This window comes from Apodemus sylvaticus, chromosome 5 (genome assembly GCF_947179515.1).
Source record: "Apodemus sylvaticus chromosome 5, mApoSyl1.1, whole genome shotgun sequence".
In the NCBI taxonomy this organism is placed as follows: Eukaryota; Metazoa; Chordata; class Mammalia; order Rodentia; family Muridae; genus Apodemus; species Apodemus sylvaticus.
Genome location: NC_067476.1, coordinates 133,847,885 through 133,865,019, shown reverse-complemented (window position 1 = coordinate 133,865,019; position 17,135 = coordinate 133,847,885).

The following is a 17,135-nucleotide window of genomic DNA, read 5'->3' as shown; positions in this document are numbered from 1 at the left end:
CTCCACATCCTTGCCAACACCTATTGTTTCCTGAGTTTTTAATCTTAGCCATTCTGACTGGTGTGAGGTGAAATCTCAGGGTTGTTTTGATTTACATTTCCCTAATGACTAATGATGTTGAACTTTTCTTAAGGTGCTTCTCAGCCATTCAAAGTTCTTCAGGTAAAAATTCTTTGTTTAACTCTGTACCCCATTTTTTAATAGGGTTATTTGGTTATAGCTAAAACTATTCTCAACAGGAAAAGAACTTCTGGGGGATTCAGTATCCTGGACCTCAACCAGTATTACAGAGCAATAGTGTTAAAAACTGCATGGTATTGGTACATTGACAGGCAGGTAGATCAATGGAATAGAATTGAAGACCCAGAAATGAACCCACACACCTATGGTCACTTGATCTTTGACAAAGGAGCTGAAAACATCCAGTTGGAAAAAGATAGCCTTTCAATAAATGGTCAGCATGCAGAAGAATGCAAATCGATCCATTCTTATCTCCTTGTACTAAGCTCAACTCCAAGTGGATCAAGGACCTCCACATAAAACCAGACACACTGAAACTTATAGAAAAGAAACTGGGGAAGACACTTGAGGACATAGACACAGGGGGAAATTTCCTGAACAGAACACCATTAGCTTATGCTCTAAAATCAAGAATTAACAAATGGGAGCTCATAAAATTACAAAGTTTCTCTAAGGCAAAGGACACTGTCAATCTGACAAAATGGCAACCAACAAATTGGGAAAAGATCTTCACCAGCCCTACATCTGACAGCGGCCTAATATCCAATATATACAAAGAACTCAAGAAGTTAGACTCTAGGAACTACTAATTTAAATAAGGTTATAACAACAAATAATGCTGTTGTCGTTTATTATAAAGTGACTCTTTCAATGTGAGTGCTATGGGTCATATGGGGCAAATACAAAGGCTCTGGACTTTTCAATGTACTGAAGTATGGAAAAGAGATACAATGACAGAACTCTGGAACACCAGTACTTTCCATGACTTTGAGCCTCATGCAACCATAGCCCTCAGGCTGTATAAAAGCTGTAGAATACTGAGGCCCTTGAACCCCCAGAGCCAGGCATCATTGGAAGAATTTAGTTGTCCTATGGAAGAGCACATCCCAGGGATATGTAGGAATCTGATTCTCTGTTCTGATTTATATGAATATCATAAGTCACCAAGACCTCAAATATTTCCAGATCTCAAATATGTTTGGAAAACTGTGAATTATATGCTCAAACACCGTTTATGATAGCAAAAATGCATCAAGGTATCAGAAAAGTTATTTTCCTGGTCCTGGAAAGAGGTATTTCTTGTCTGAGAACCTGTCTGAAAACTCCAGCTGGGCAACTCATCATCAGTTTCATAACATGACTCTATCAAGGCATGTGCTGAAGAGCATACTTAGAGAGACAGCTTGGAGAGCTTCATCTTCTACAAATCTAAAGACGAGACAGTCCTGCAATGATTATTTATTTTTTCAGCTTCATGTGACTTATTAATCACATCTTCCTCCCAGTTATGTAGTCATATCATATATACTGATAAAACATTCTCCATAGCAAGGAATCTCAGAAGTGGGCAATATTTGAGCAGCCATGCATTCCCTCAGTGCTTCTGAGCCACCTGTTCCACGGGGAAATTTGTCACATAAATTACCTGCCCATCTGGTCAGTTCTAATGAAATAACACCATCATTAATACTAGAGTGGGGTCTGCAGATGGTAAATATTTAATGGGGTAAATACTATACCATACAGAACTGAACTGATGTATAGAATCACAGGTAAAATCATGTTTTAATTCTGAGAAGGTGAATAGCCCATAAAAGGGCTGTGGACATAATTCGATTTGTAAATAGCTTACCTTTTATGAGTGAGGACTTGGATTGGCTCCCAAGCACCCAGGAAAGACAAGTGGATGTTGTGACATACATTTGTAATCCCAGCACTGGGAAGGTAGAAATACGGAGGTCACAGACCAGTCAGCCTAAGTTAATTGGTTAGTTACAGGCCAAGTGAGGGATCTTGTCCAAAAAAAAAAATACTTAGGGTTTCTGTGATAAATTAGGTTGAATTCTGGTCCCCACACATAAGTAAATACACACACACACACACACACACACACACACACATACACACACACTAAAAACCCAGTCCACACCAGATAGTCTGTGAGACCTTGAAAGATAGCCTGTTTTCTGGTTGAGCTACATTTAAACCCCAGAGACCTGGCAGTTGTTCCTGCAATGGACGGAAGGCCTGTTTGCCATATTCCCAGACACTAGGCTTGTCGGAAGCCATAATGGGACAAGCTAATATACTAGCAGGTCATCATCCTGAAATGCCTGCTTCGGATTATTATATAATCTGCAACAGATGAGCCCACATTCAGCAAGGCCATGTGGGACTAATTTTAGGACAGATTCCTGCTATTAATATGCTTTTCCTATTATTATTAAATGTACATAATAATCAATAAATAATAGCACACCCCTTTGGAGCAGATCTCTGCAGATCCACAAAGATGTACTGTCTTATAGTGATATTATGTAGACAAATAGGTGACTTAAATTTTAATGATGATTCTAAAAGAATTCCTAAAATTATATCTGTGATTATTAAGCTCTATTATAATGGGACTGCTATTTGGGTATTTTTCTGATAGTCAAAACTGCAATGAAAACTCTGCCAGTCTCCCAAGTGTCACAAGTTAATTGCTCTTAGATGGCAACCGGACTTTCTCCTACTCAGAGCACATTCCAAGAGGTTGTAAAATAATTAAACAAAGGTCATAAAAAGGGAACTAGGATTTATTATAGATTTTAGGGCAGAAAATAAAATATTGACTGGGCTTATCTATACAAAACTTCACTTATAACTTAGTTATGGTTTAAACTTTCTATGAACCAGTAAAGAAGACAAATGATAGCTAGATTATTACTTTTAATGGATATGCATGTAAACATTCTCTCTTGTAAACTTCTATTTCAATTTATGACTTGGCATTTTGTGTGAACTTGTGATTAACTTTGTAACATGTGATGATGTATTCTGAAAGATGTTTATGGGCTGAGGACAAAGAGAAGAGAGACCAGGAGAATTCAGTGGGAGGTACAGAGCTGAGAAAAGAACTGAACTGAGAAGTTTTTTTAGGTAGAAGAGAACAAGATTAGAAGTAGAATGCAGACTAGAATAACTTAGAAACTATAGGTAACATAAAATAACGAAGAGAACAATGTCCAGGAGGCAGAGAGAAAGAGGGAAAAAGAAGATGTTGCAGAGAGCAGAAGGAGCAAGCAGGCTTCTTACCATGGGACAGCACAGGTCCTAAGGTGAGGACAACACAGGCTTAGTCTTATTACGAGAATCTTTTTCTTACAAACATGGATTTAATTCATTTAGCATTAAAAGGGTGGTAGCTTTTTCTATCTTGATGCAATAAATATTGGAGTCCATGTTTCATCCAGAATGAGTGAGTTCTTTCTGCACTGGTGCTTGGTCTTTTGCTCCATATGCATATGTAAGTATGAATGTGTGTGTAAATACATAATTGTGAGAATGTATGCATGTGTGTGTGTAAGTATGAAATTGTGAGAATGCATGCAAACTGGGGCCTGCTGACTTCGTGAAAATATGTATGTTTGAAGTTGTGTGTATAAATTTATGTGAGACTATGCATATTCACTTATGTAAAAGTTTTTCTTTCTGCAAGTGTTATTCTCTTCTCCTGGTTCAATAGAAGATTATTGCTCCTAACTTCCCCCTAGACAGACAAGCAAGAGGCATCTGGACAATAGGGAAAAGGCTCTTGTAACTAATCCTTTACTTAATCTCCTGTTGTTTTAGGATGAGGTGTTAAATGCCTAAGACTGCAGTCTCTGGCTTCAGAGGAACACAGAAGGCAGGTCAGCTACATTAGCACAGTAACTTAGACTTAGATAATTAAACCTTTTCTTGTACAGCAACCCTAAATTTTCTGTAAGACAAAGTCTTACACCATTACCTCATAAGACAAAGGCTTACCCCCCCCCACCGGCCCCCTGCCGCCGACACTCTCCCCCCCCCCCCCACCCCCTCTGCTGCCTCAAGAAGAACCAAGAAGAAAAAGAAACACCTCTGCTGGGGCTGGCTCCCCGCATAGGCTCCTTACATGAGGCCTCAGCTCTCCATAATTTTGTGGCCATCAGTGATGTAGGCCATGCCGCAAGCCCCTGGAATTCTGTCTGGACTCCACCCCTACAGTTACCTGGCAATAGCCAGGTATGCTCCTCCCCACAGTTACAGCCAGGTAGGCTTAGCCCACTATAAAAGAGGCTACTTGTCCCCTTATCTCTTACTCTTACGCTCCTTCTTTCTTACTCTTGCCTCTTTTACTCTTTATTCTCTTCTCCACCCTCTTGCTCCCCCTCTCTCCACATTCACTCTCCCCTCTCTCCATGTAGCCATGGTTGGCCTCTGCTTTTCACTCATCACAACTCTCTCCCGAAAAATAAATGCTTTAAAACCATAGACAGCCTCCTCTTATCTGGACCTGCTGTGCTGGAACAATAGAGCAGGTCTTCCTCTAAAGAGCTGAGCTCTAATCTCCTACAGTAGGCCTCCCAGCTAATGCTCCCAAGCCATGGCTCCCACCAAGCCAAGCCACCCACCTGAGCAAACCAAGGAATATCATGCCAGTGGGACCTGGCCTGAGTTGTCCTCCTGCCCTTCTCCCTTCAGCCACGGACTAGAGTCAGCCCACAGGCCCCCTCTCCAGTCTCAGCTCTTCCAAGGCGTCCAGCGGTGTCTGTGGTGCCCAAGACTGAGAACCTGCCATCTCTGACCTCCATGTGGTCTGGGGTACCACAAACCTGGACCTGCTGGTTCCCAAGGAACCCTTCCCCACACCTGGAGCAGGGTCCTGTAGATTCTCCCAGCCTGATACCAGCCCGGAAGCAGAATGGGGTGCACACATCCAAACTCTCTTTGTCTGCCTTGCCCAGCAGTTGAGCCTTGGCCAGACACAGAGAAAAAGAAGAAATAATTCAGTAGAGAACTAAAACAATCCACAAGAATGAATAACTCAGAGGCAATTGGCATTAACCTGAGCTGCCTAGAGTATAACAGCACTTAGACGTTCTGGGGGCTCAATTTTACTCTAAAGTGGAAGAATTTGTATGCTGAATTTGGCCCTGAGATATGTTGCCAGATAAATATCAAGTGAAGCTACTATGCACTATAGGGAGATAGAGTCTGCAAAGATAGCCAGGCATGCATATAGCCTACAACCAAAGACTTAATAGTAGGCAGGTATGAAGACATGCAAAAAGATTCAGTTGTTCAGGAGTGTGTAAGCACTGGTTGTTTAACCCTGTTTGCCATGCCACTGAAGCTCTAGGGTGTCCAGTGGCTTCAGATTGCACTTTAGCCAGTTCAGCTTCCTTCTCATCCTGCCTTGTGAACCAGTCCTGACATTCTTTCATTGCTGTAATCTAGATAGACAACGTTCACATTCCTTGACTAGGTCAAGGAAAGGTAAAATACAAACCTGGTGAGGATCCAAGTATGTGCTGAAGTGGCCCTAACAGCAGACTCAGGGAACACTTTCAGTTTGAGGGAGTAAACTGCCTGCTACTTCTTTCTTCTTTACACTATTGCAAGTCAAATCCACCAATATCTTCATCAGAAGCTCTAATAAGTCCAAACTTCAGAATTGTTTGTGATGTGCTTTGATCATCAGTCCTTTTCTTTTAGGATCAGTTAACACACTGTTTGCTAACTATTATTTGTGGGCTCAAGGGCAGTCCTCCATACTTAGCCTATTATATGTCATATGCTGTTTCTTTTTATCTAGACTCTGTATGACTCCCTTACTGGGGCCTTGTGAAAGCAAGCTCCGTTCTCCAATGGTTCCATTATCATGACCAAATTGCTTTTCTCTAAAAGTTCATAAGGCAATTTCTACTTTATTGTTCAGGCCATTCGTAAAAACATAGTTATAGCTACACAGAAAATGCCCTGGAGCCAATCTAATATGCTATATGCCATATAGTGTTTCAAAGGGTTAATCTCCATTTGAGAGTTGTTTGGTATAATTCAAGTCACATTGTTATTTGCTAATTTTAAACTTTTATTGGAATTTTAGTAAGCTTTTATTGAGTTGATTTAACTCAGTCATCAATATCAGAAGATTTATCCAAAACATAGTTTCCTTGTTTATTTACGGCAAGTTAGATTGAATCTTGATTTTTTTTTTTACAATATTCCTTTATATAAGATAATTTAGCATTTCTTGTAGTTTCCTAAAGTTAGAACTGGCGTGTGTGTGTATGTGTGTGTGTGTGTGTGTGTGTACATGTATATGTATATGTATATGTATATGTATATGTATTTGTGTGTGTGTGTGTGTGTGTGTGTACCTTTACAAAGAATATTCTTGGAGACGTCTTCTTAACAAAGTCTTAGCCTCAATTCTGTTTTTGCAAAGAAGTCTCTTATACTCTTATTTTATTCAGAATCTTCAACCTTTTGATATCTGATCAAATTCCTCACTGCTCACCCTTAAAATTTATGACTTTTGACCTGAAAAGCCAAGAGCAAGACTCTGCCAGTCTGTCACTAACAACTAAGCAAGTGGCTGATCTGATTTCCATTCTGTTTCTTGATATAAATTTCCATGTCTTTCTATTGTATCCAGTGTTGAGTTCAATCACTTTCTCCTATTACATTATTATCAGAAAGTAAACTATACTGTCTTTGCCATTCTTAACAAAGGTCTGATGGATAATCTTCCAAGTTAGATCAAATCCAGATCATATGTAGATGAATTTTTATTTGTCCATGTATCAGTTTGGTAGTCCATGAAAATTACTCTCATACCTCAAGGCTTCATTTATATGTTAAAATCTTAGAAGAATGTCAAACCAAGGCCAATGGATCCTTTGATATAGACAAGAGTGACTCCAGGAAGAACCAGTATGAATATAATCTCATCTGCTTGCTTCTTAACATCCACTGGGCTCTTCATAAACACACCCTAAGGATTATGATCTTTTTTTCCAACTGGAGACCATGATTACTTCTTTATAGGGGGCACTTTACAGAGACAATTCATGGATATGGTAAGATTTTGGATAGAAGGTGGGTTTGAATTCCCAAATCCCAAATAATAGAACTCTGTAAGGATTACATTTCCAAAGAAAGTATTAAACCTCTCTAACCCTTAGCCCCACGAGAGCAGAGAAGAACATGATAGAGAAAAATTTAAATTTTTTCAAAAACAGAAAACTTGAAAGCAGAGGATAAAAATGAATCATCATGTACAGGGACCTTGGGTAAGAATCAGAGCTGAATTCAGAACAGAAAGCATGGAAGCTGCACAGTAGGTAAATGACATTTGAATGTGCTCAGAATAACAGGAAATACAATTATGTCTACCATCAATTCTACACACAAAAAACTGTCATTCAAAAATGAGTGAGAAACTGACACATGCAGATTTATTTTAAAAACTGAAATGTTAACAAAAGATCTATCTTATAATAAATATAAATAAATCCATACATAAATACACAAATAAGAAGACAACCAAATATATACCTTTATGCTCAAATTAAATGCTCTGAGAGGTAACTAAACTCCATATGAAGGGCAACAACACAGTTTTTGCCAAAATTAGGTAAATATGACACTATGAAAGCAATTTTGGACACGGGCAGCGGTGGCGGCGGCGGCGGCGGCGGCAGCGGCGGCAGCAGCGGCAGCAGCGGCAGCAGTGGCTGCTCCAGCTGAAGGGCCATCAGCAGTGGAACCAAGGCGTCACAGGGACCAGTTAGGCCCTGCACCCACGACCACTGACCTTCGCTGACCAGCCGGGCAGCAAGCAGCTGCAGTTGTGCAGCACCTTTCCTGCACGGAGGCCACTTCAGAACTCGGCCTCCCACCAGTCAGGAGAGGTGCATCCATCTTGGTTCCGTACTCCAGGGATCGGACAGACTGAGGTACACAAACATAATCCGAGGCCAACACCGCGGTGGTCTGAGCCCGATGGGCGTTGGCCTGCACCCAGGCCCTGGGTGGGTCGGGGGGCCATCGGGGTGCCAACTCAGCCAGGAGGTTTTTTGCCCAGGCCTGCGAGCGCGCCGCCGCCATTTTGCCTGCAGGACGACAGAGAGCTCAGGCAGGCAGACCTGTAACAGGCATAGCCTAAGGCTAACAAAGCGGGGGTCCAGGCCCCAAAAGGCACAGGACTGACCCCAAGAACTGGGCGGCTTGGTGGGCCATCTGTGAGTCAACCCGCCCAGGTGATTGTTAGCAAAGCAGACTCTCCCGGCGCTTTCAGGGAGCTCGGGCACACACGCCCGCCATCCTAGTCACCTGGCAGACCCAATTAACAGTCATAGCCCTAGGGGAACTTTGCTAGGACCTTGGCCTCACAGGCTTTTGCCTGGACTCAGGGACTGGGCGGCCAGGCTAACCTTGTGTGCGACAGCCCGGTTGGCGGATCGGCTGCCCAGCGGAGTGAGCGGAACACAGGGGAGGTCACAGTAGCATACACCGTCGGCACTCCCTGGGGGTGCACACAGGCTCCATCTGGTCCACAGACACAATCTGGGGCAAGGCCTCAGGCAGAAGCCCTTAGCTCTACTCTCTCCGCTTCCGGATCCAGATCAGTCTGGGCGGCAGCATTACATCTCCAAGTCCTGCAAGTGGCTAGCTGGGCTTCCGGGCGGCCAGCTGGGAGAAGTCAGTGTGCTCCAGTGAATCCAGCGGGCCCCAGCGGGAGCCTTCGGGTGCCTGCTTTGGGATCGGAACAGCCTGGGCAGCAGCACACTGTCTACAAGCAGTGCAGGAGGTAAACTGTGCACCAGAGGCCAACTGGGAAGGGGCAGCTTGCACTGGTGAGTCCAGCACTGACAAGATAAACTAACACCAGTGAGAACTAGATGGCAAAAGGCAAACGCAGGAACGTCACTAACAGAAATCAAGGCAATATGGCAACATCTGAACCCAATTCTCCTCTACCAACATGTCCTGGATACCCCATCACACCAGTAAAACAAGATTTGGATTTAAAATCACAGGTCATGATGCTGGTACAGGAACACATGAAGGACATACATAAAGAAATTCAGGAGAAAATGGATCAAAAGTTAGAAGCCCTTGCAAGGGAAACACAAAAATCATTGAAAGAAATCCAGGAGAATACAAAAGCCAACAAGGAGGAAATGCAAAAAACACTTAAAGAAATACAGGAGAACTTTGGTCAACAGGCTGAGGTCATGAAAGACGAAACACAAAAAGCTCTTAAAGAAATACAGGAGAACTTTGGTCAACAGGCTGAGGTCATGAAAGACGAAACACAAAAATCTCTTAAAGAATTACAGGAAAACACAAACATGCAAGTGAAGGAGCTAAGCAAAACCATCCAGGATCTAAAATCAGAATTAGAAACAACTAAGAAAACTCAAAGGGAGACAACTTTGGAGATAGAAAGCCTTGGGAAGAAATCAGGGGACAGAGATGCAAATATCAACAACAGAATACAAGAGATAGAAGAAAGAATCTCAGATGCTGAAGATTCCATAGAAACCATGGACTCAACAGGAAAAGAAAATGCAAAATGCAAAAAGCTTGTAACCCAAAATATCCAGGAAATCCAGGACACAATGAGAAGACCAAACCTAAGGATTATAGGCATAGATGAGAGTGAAGATTTACAACTTAAAGGGCCAACAAACATCTTCAATAAAATTATGGAAGAAAACTTCCCTAACCTAAAGAGAGAGATGCCCATGAATATACAAGAAGCCTACAGAACTCCAAACAGACTGGACCAGAACAGAAATACTTCCCGTCACATAATAATCAAAACACCAAATGTTCTAAACAAAGAAAGAATACTAAAGGCAGTAAGAGAAAAAGGCCAAGTAACATATAAAGGAAGACCTATCAGAATCACAGCAGACTTTTCACCTGAGACTATGAAGGCTAGAAGGTCCTGGGCAGATCTCATGCAGACTCTAAGAGAACACAAATGCCAACCAAAACTACTATATCCAGCAAAACTCTCAATCACCATAGATGGAGAAACTAAGATATTTCATGACAAAACCAAGTTTACCCAATATCTATCCACAAACCCAGCCCTAAAAAGGATAATAGGAGGACAACACCAATACAAGGAGGGAAACTTCACCCTGGAAAAAGCAAGATAGTAACCTTTCATCAAACCCAAAAGAAGTCAAGCAATCAAATTTAAAAAATAACGTCAAAAATGATAGGAAGTAACAATCACTATTCCTTAATATCTCTTAACATCAATGGACTAAATGCTCCAATAAATAGACACAGACTAACTGAATGGATAAGTAAACAGGACCCTACATTTTGCTGCTTACAGGAAACACACCTCAGGGTCAAAGACAAACACTACCTTAGAGTAAAAGGCTAGAAGACAATTTTACAAGCAAATGGTCTCAGGAAACAAGCTGGAGTAGCCATTTTAATATCAGATAAAATTGACTTTCAACCCAAAGTCATCAAAAGAGACCCTGAGGGACACTTCTTGCTGGTCAAAGGAAAAATACAAAAAGAAGAACTGTCAATCCTGAACATCTATGCCCCAAATGCAAGGGCACACTCTTTCGTAAAAGAAACTTTATTAAAACTAAAAGCACACATTGCACCTAACACAATAATTGTGGGTGACTTCAACACTGCACTTTCCTCACTGGACCGATCAGGAAAGCAGAAACTAAACAGGGACACAATGAAACTAATTGAAGCTTTGGACCAATTAGATTTAACAGATATATATATATAGAACATTCTATCCTAAAACAAAAGAATATACCTTTTTCTCAGCACCTCATGGTACCTTCTCCAAAATCGACCATATAATTGGTCACAAGACAGACCTCAACAAATATAAGAAGATCGAACTAATCCCATGACTCCTATCTGATCACTATGGAGTAAAAGTGGTCTTCAATAGCAACAGAAACAACAGAAAGCCCACATACACGTGGAAACTGAACAATACTCTACTCAATGACACCTTGGTCAAGGAAGAAATAAAGAAAGAAATTAAAGACTTTTTAGAACACAATGAAAATGAAAACACAACATACCCAAATCTATGGGACACAATGAAAGCAGTGCTAAGAGGAAAACTCATAGCCCTGAGTGCCTCCAAAAAGAAAATGGAGAGAGCATACATTACCAGCTTAATGACACACCTGAAAGCCCTAGAACAAAAAGAAGCTATTTCGCCCAGGAGGAGTAGAAGGCAGGAAATCATCAAACTCAGGGCCGAAATCAATCAAGTAGAAACAAAGAGAACCATACAAAAAATCAACAATACCAGGAGCTGGTTCTTTGAGAAAATCAACAAGATAGATAAACCCTTAGCCAGAATGACCAAAGGGCACAGAGAAAGTATCCAAATTAACAAACTTAGAAATGAAAAGGGAGATATAACAACGGAAACTGAGGAAATCCAAAAAATCATCAGATCCTACTACAAGAGCCTATACTCAACACAACTGGAGAATCTGGAGGAAATGGACAATTTCCTTGACAGATACCAAATACCAAAATTAAATCAGGACCAACTAGACCATCTAAACAGTCCCATAATGCCTAAAGAAATAGAAGGAGTCATAGAAAGTCTTCCAACCAAAAAAAGCACAGGACCAGATGGCTTCAGTGCAGAATTCTACCAGACCTTCAAAGAAGAGTTAACACCAATACTCTTCAAACTATTCCACAAAATAGAAACAGAAGGAACACTACCCAATTCCTTCTACGAAGCCACAATTACGCTGATACCAAAGCCACACAAAGATCCAACAAAGAAAGAGAACTTCAGACCAATTTCCCTTATGAACATCGATGCAAAAATACTCAATAAAATTCTTTCCAACCGAATCCAAGAACACATCAAAACGATCATCCACCATGATCAAGTAGGCTTTATCCCGGGAATGCAGGGTTGGTTCAATATACGGAAATCCATCAATACAATCCACTACATAAACAAACTCAAAGAACAAAACCACATGGTCATTTCATTGGATGCTGAAAAAGCATTTGACAAAATTCAGCATCCCTTCATGCTTAAAGTCTTGGAGAGAACAGGAATTCAAGGCCCATACCTAAACATAGTAAAAGCAATATACAGCAAACCGGTAGCCAGCATCAAACTAAATGGAGAGAAACTTGAAGCAATCCCACTGAAATCAGGGACCAGACAAGGCTGCCCCCTTTCTCCTTATCTTTTCAATATTGTACTTGAGGTACTAGCTCGGGCAATTTGACAACATAAGGAGGTCAAAGGGATACAAATTGGAAAGGAAGAAGTCAAACTATCATTATTTGCAGACGACATGATCGTCTACCTAAGTGACCCAAAGAACTCCACTAGAGAGCTCCTACAGCTGATAAACAACTTCAGCAAAGTGGCAGGTTATAAAATCAACTCCAGCAAATCAGTGGCCTTCCTATACTCAAAGGATAAGCAGGCTGAGAAAGAAATTAGGGAAATGACCCCCTTCACAATAGCCACAAACAGTATAAAGTATCTTGGGGTGACTCTTACCAAACATGTGAAAGATCTGTATGACAAGAACTTCAAGACTCTGAAGAAGGAAATGGAAGAAGACCTCAAAAAATGGGAAAACCTCCCATGCTCATGGATCGGTAGAATCAATATAGTTAAAATGGTCATTTTGCCTAAAGCACTATACAGATTCAATGCAATACCCATCAAAATCCCAACTCAATTCTTCACAGAGTTAGAAAGAGCAATTATCAAATTCATCTGGAACAACAAAAAACCCAGGATAGCTAAAACTATTCTCAGCAACAAAAGGAAATCTGGGGGAATCAGTATCCCTGACCTCAAGCAATACTACAGAGCAATAGTGTTAAAAACTGCATGGTATTGGTACAGTGACAGGCAGGAGGATCAATGGAACAGGATTGAAGATCCAGAAATGAACCCACACACCTATGGCCACTTGATCCTCGACTAAGAGGCTGAAAACATCCAATGGAAAAAAGATAGCCTTTTCAACAAATGGTGCTGGTTCAACTGGAGGTCAGCATGCAGAAGAATGCGAATTGATCCATCCTTGTCTCCTTGTACTAAGCTCAAATCCAAATGGATCAAGGACCTCCACATAAAGCCAGACACTCTGAAGCTAATAGAAAAGAAACTGGGGAAGACCCTTGAGGACATCGGTACAGGGAGAAAGTTTCTGAACAGAACACCAATAGCGTATGCTCTAAGAGCAAGAATTGACAAATGGGACCTCATAAAATTACAAAGTTTCTGTAAGGCAAAGGACACCATCAAGAGGACAAATCGGCAACCAACAAATTGGGAAAAGATCTTCACCAATCCTACATCAGATAGAGGGCTAATATCCAATATATATAAAGAACTCAAGAAGTTAGACTCCAGAAAACCAAACAACCCTATTAAAAAATGGGGTACAGAGTTAAACAAAGAATTCTCACCTGAAGAACTTCGGATGGCGGAGAAGCATCTTAAAAAATGCTCAACTTCATTAGTCATTAGGGAAATGCAAATCAAAACAACCCTAAGATTTCATCTTACACCAGTCAGAATGGCTAAGATTAAAAATTCAGGAGACAGCAGGTGTTGGAGAGGGTGTGGAGAAAGAGGAACACTCCTCCACTGCTGGTGGGGTTGCAAATTGGTACAACCACTCTGGAAATCAGTCTGGTGGTTCCTCCGAAAACTGGGCACCTTACTTCCAGAAGATCCTGCTATACCACTCCTGGGCATATACCCAGAAGACTCCCCACCATGTAATAAGGATACATGTTCTACTATGTTCATAGCAGCCCTATTTGTAATTGCCAGATGCTGGAAAGAACCCAGGTATCCCTCAACAGAAGAGTGGATGCAAAAAATGTGGTATATCTACACAATGGAGTACTATTCAGCCATTAGAAACAATGAATTCATGAAATTCTTAGGCAAATGGATGGAGCTAGAGAATATCATACTAAGTGAGGTAACCCAGACTCAAAAGGTGAATCATGGTATGCACTCACTAATAAGTGGATATTAACCTAGAAAACTGGAATACCCAAAACATAATCCACACATCAATTGAGGTACAAGAAGAAAGGAGGAGTGGCCCCTGGTTCTGGAAAGAGTCAGTGAAACAGTATTCAGCAAAACCAGAACGGGGAAGTGGGAAGGGGTGGGTGGGAGGACAGGGGAAGAGAAGGGGGTTTGCGGGACTTTTGGGGAGTGGGGGGGCTAGAAAAGGGGAAATCATTTGAAATGTAAATAAATTATATCGAATAATAATAATAAAAAAAGAGATATTAAGAAAAAAAAAGAAAGCAATTTTGCTTATGGTACAGCTTCATATTAGATTTGAAATACAAATATGTAAGACAATTATTTAAAAACTGGGGCAAAAAGCTTACAACATATAATCATGTAATTTACATTATAATATTAGCATGGAATTGGAGAGGATACAAAATATGGAGCTATATAAAAGCAAAGTTGTGGCTGACAATAAAGATTAGTGGTAGAGAACTTGTCAAGTGTGCCTAAGGCTCTGGTTCAGTTCCTAGCACCACGTGACTGAAGTTTTATGACAAAATCCAGTTGTTATTGTGCCTGAGATTTCCTCAGAGATAAAGATCAAGCTGAGCATGCCTGAGGCCTCAGTTTAATAATAATGATGATGATAATGACAATACAGCCGTATTAATCTAGCTTTATTGTTATAAAATTAGATGTTAATGGTAATCCTGGGGGGAACCATTAAGAGTTTAATTTACAATAAACTGACAAGACAATTAAAATACTACCCAATATTTATTTAATTTAAAAGATGAGCAATAGATGCATAGAGGAACAAAAGGGAAGGAGGAGTGTGGAAGACAAGTCAGGGCATAGGAAGTGTAAATTTCACCCTATCAGCAGTTACTTTAAATAGGAATGATTAAATTTTCTAGTAAAAAAAAAGCCAAGACTTAAAAAATATAAATGACAAGTTAAATGATTCAACTCTAGGAGATGTTGTCGATAGGAGGAGATGCATATTAACTTCAAATGAACACATTTTGTGGAAAGAAGAGAGTAAGATTCATCAGCTAAGCGTGAACTGAAGGAATTCCAGAAAACTTGGGCTGTTATAGAAAATGCTCTTTGAGGCAGAAGCTGTAGTCAAAGATAAAGCTGGGCATGTTATAGAAATGGAAATGCCAATTCATCCTATAGGCATAGCTAGCATAATAGCATATATACAAACAACACGGGCCTCATCTGGAAGCACAGCTACACTAAAGCAGTCAATTTAAACATACCTGCTAAAGACGCTAATATGCACTTAAAAATAATTGCAGTGTAGTGGAGGAGGGGAAGGTATGTTACAGACTTCTCTATTGCCAAGCTCACTGCAAAGGGAAAGCACTCAAGGCAGTATGATGCAGGCATAATAGCATATGAATAAGCTCAATCAAATAAAGTTGACAGCCAGGAAGTGAACCATTATCTTTACAACTGTATAATTTTTTCACTAAGGTGCCAAAGCTACCCAATAGAGTAAATAAAATGCCTTTTCAATTAATGACTCTTTGATAACTGGGTGACCACAATCAAGAAATCTTATTCCTAAAGACAAACTGAAAATGGTTAAAATAATTAAAAATATTCCCCAAAGCTGTAAGGATATTAAAACAGTAGCAGAATTTGGCTCCAATAAGCTGGGCTTAGTCTGTACTTCATGATCTATGTATGACACAAACTACAAGCAAAAATAAAAATAAATAAATAAACAACAACACCAAAACCATAAAAAACAGGTAGCCAGTTGAATTTTGCTTTTTCAATATGTATATACTTCTTGGTATGAGAAAAGTGAAAACACAGCCTGCAGAAATATGCAAACTATATTCTGTAAAAAGCTTGTATGCAAACTAGTGAAAAATATAACCCAGTCAAAAAACTACTGAAAGGTAGCAATGAGTTTTTGCAGACATTTCCCTAAAGAATATATGCAAATGGCCAATGAGCACTTGGGGCAAGATAAGTAACATTATCAATCATTGATAACACACAATTCAAAGCTATAATAAGATATTACATTAGACCCTCTGGGTTGGATATTATCTTAGGGCGATGAGCATCTGGAAGAAGCAGAATCCTCAGTGTAGAGTAACTCCAGTTAAACTCTTTTACATGGATATACATTTATGAAGCACATAGAATAGTTGGTTTCCATATGAATTTTCAAACATCCTCAAGTGTGTTACTTATCTCTCCCTCTTCTGCTTTACTGCCCCATGCTTTCATATCTCAACTTAAGCCTCCCTCCTCATTCCCCCTTCCTTCCTCATATTGCTTGTGAAACACAACCCTTAAAGTATATTAAAACCTATCTTAAAATATAGTTTAAAATGAATTTTATAAAATGTGACCTAAAGCTCAATTAAACAAAAACTCAGTGAATAAAAGTTAATTTGAAAAATTAGATCAGTTTTTGATCATAATTTAACAATATGAGTATGGAACGTTCCTAAATGAACATCACAGGCGTAATATACAATTTAAAGTTGACATATTACATTGTTCTTATTTATAAGAGCTTTTGGTTTTTCAGAGGACATCGTATTCAATGTGTTTCATTGGATCTAATGATTGCAATCCTATGAAAGATAGGTACACAAATATTTCTCACAAATTCATTAGATAAAATTTGAAGCACACCAAATTTAAGTCACCTGTTCATAATCACTAAAGGCTAGTTCTCAGCTGTCAACCAGAGAAGTTAAAATATAAACTCCACAGCATTTCTATTGTCAGATCCTCAGGACAAAACTTGCTTTTGGTGCTATCTGCTTTATTCTTTTGTCTCCTTCCTTACTTCTAAATAGGAATGTTCTACTCCAATGTACAGATTAGGGATCAAGTTCTTAGGAGATAAATGCCACAAAATGACTGGACACTGGGTGGTAGTCCTAGTATTTGAACTTGTTCACTCTGCTTCTAAAGACTGGATATTTTTCCAAAGACCAGCTTACAGAAACTGCAGCTAAGAAGCTCCACATTGCTGCTCCTTATCATTTTAATTTAAGAAAGCAGTGGTCGT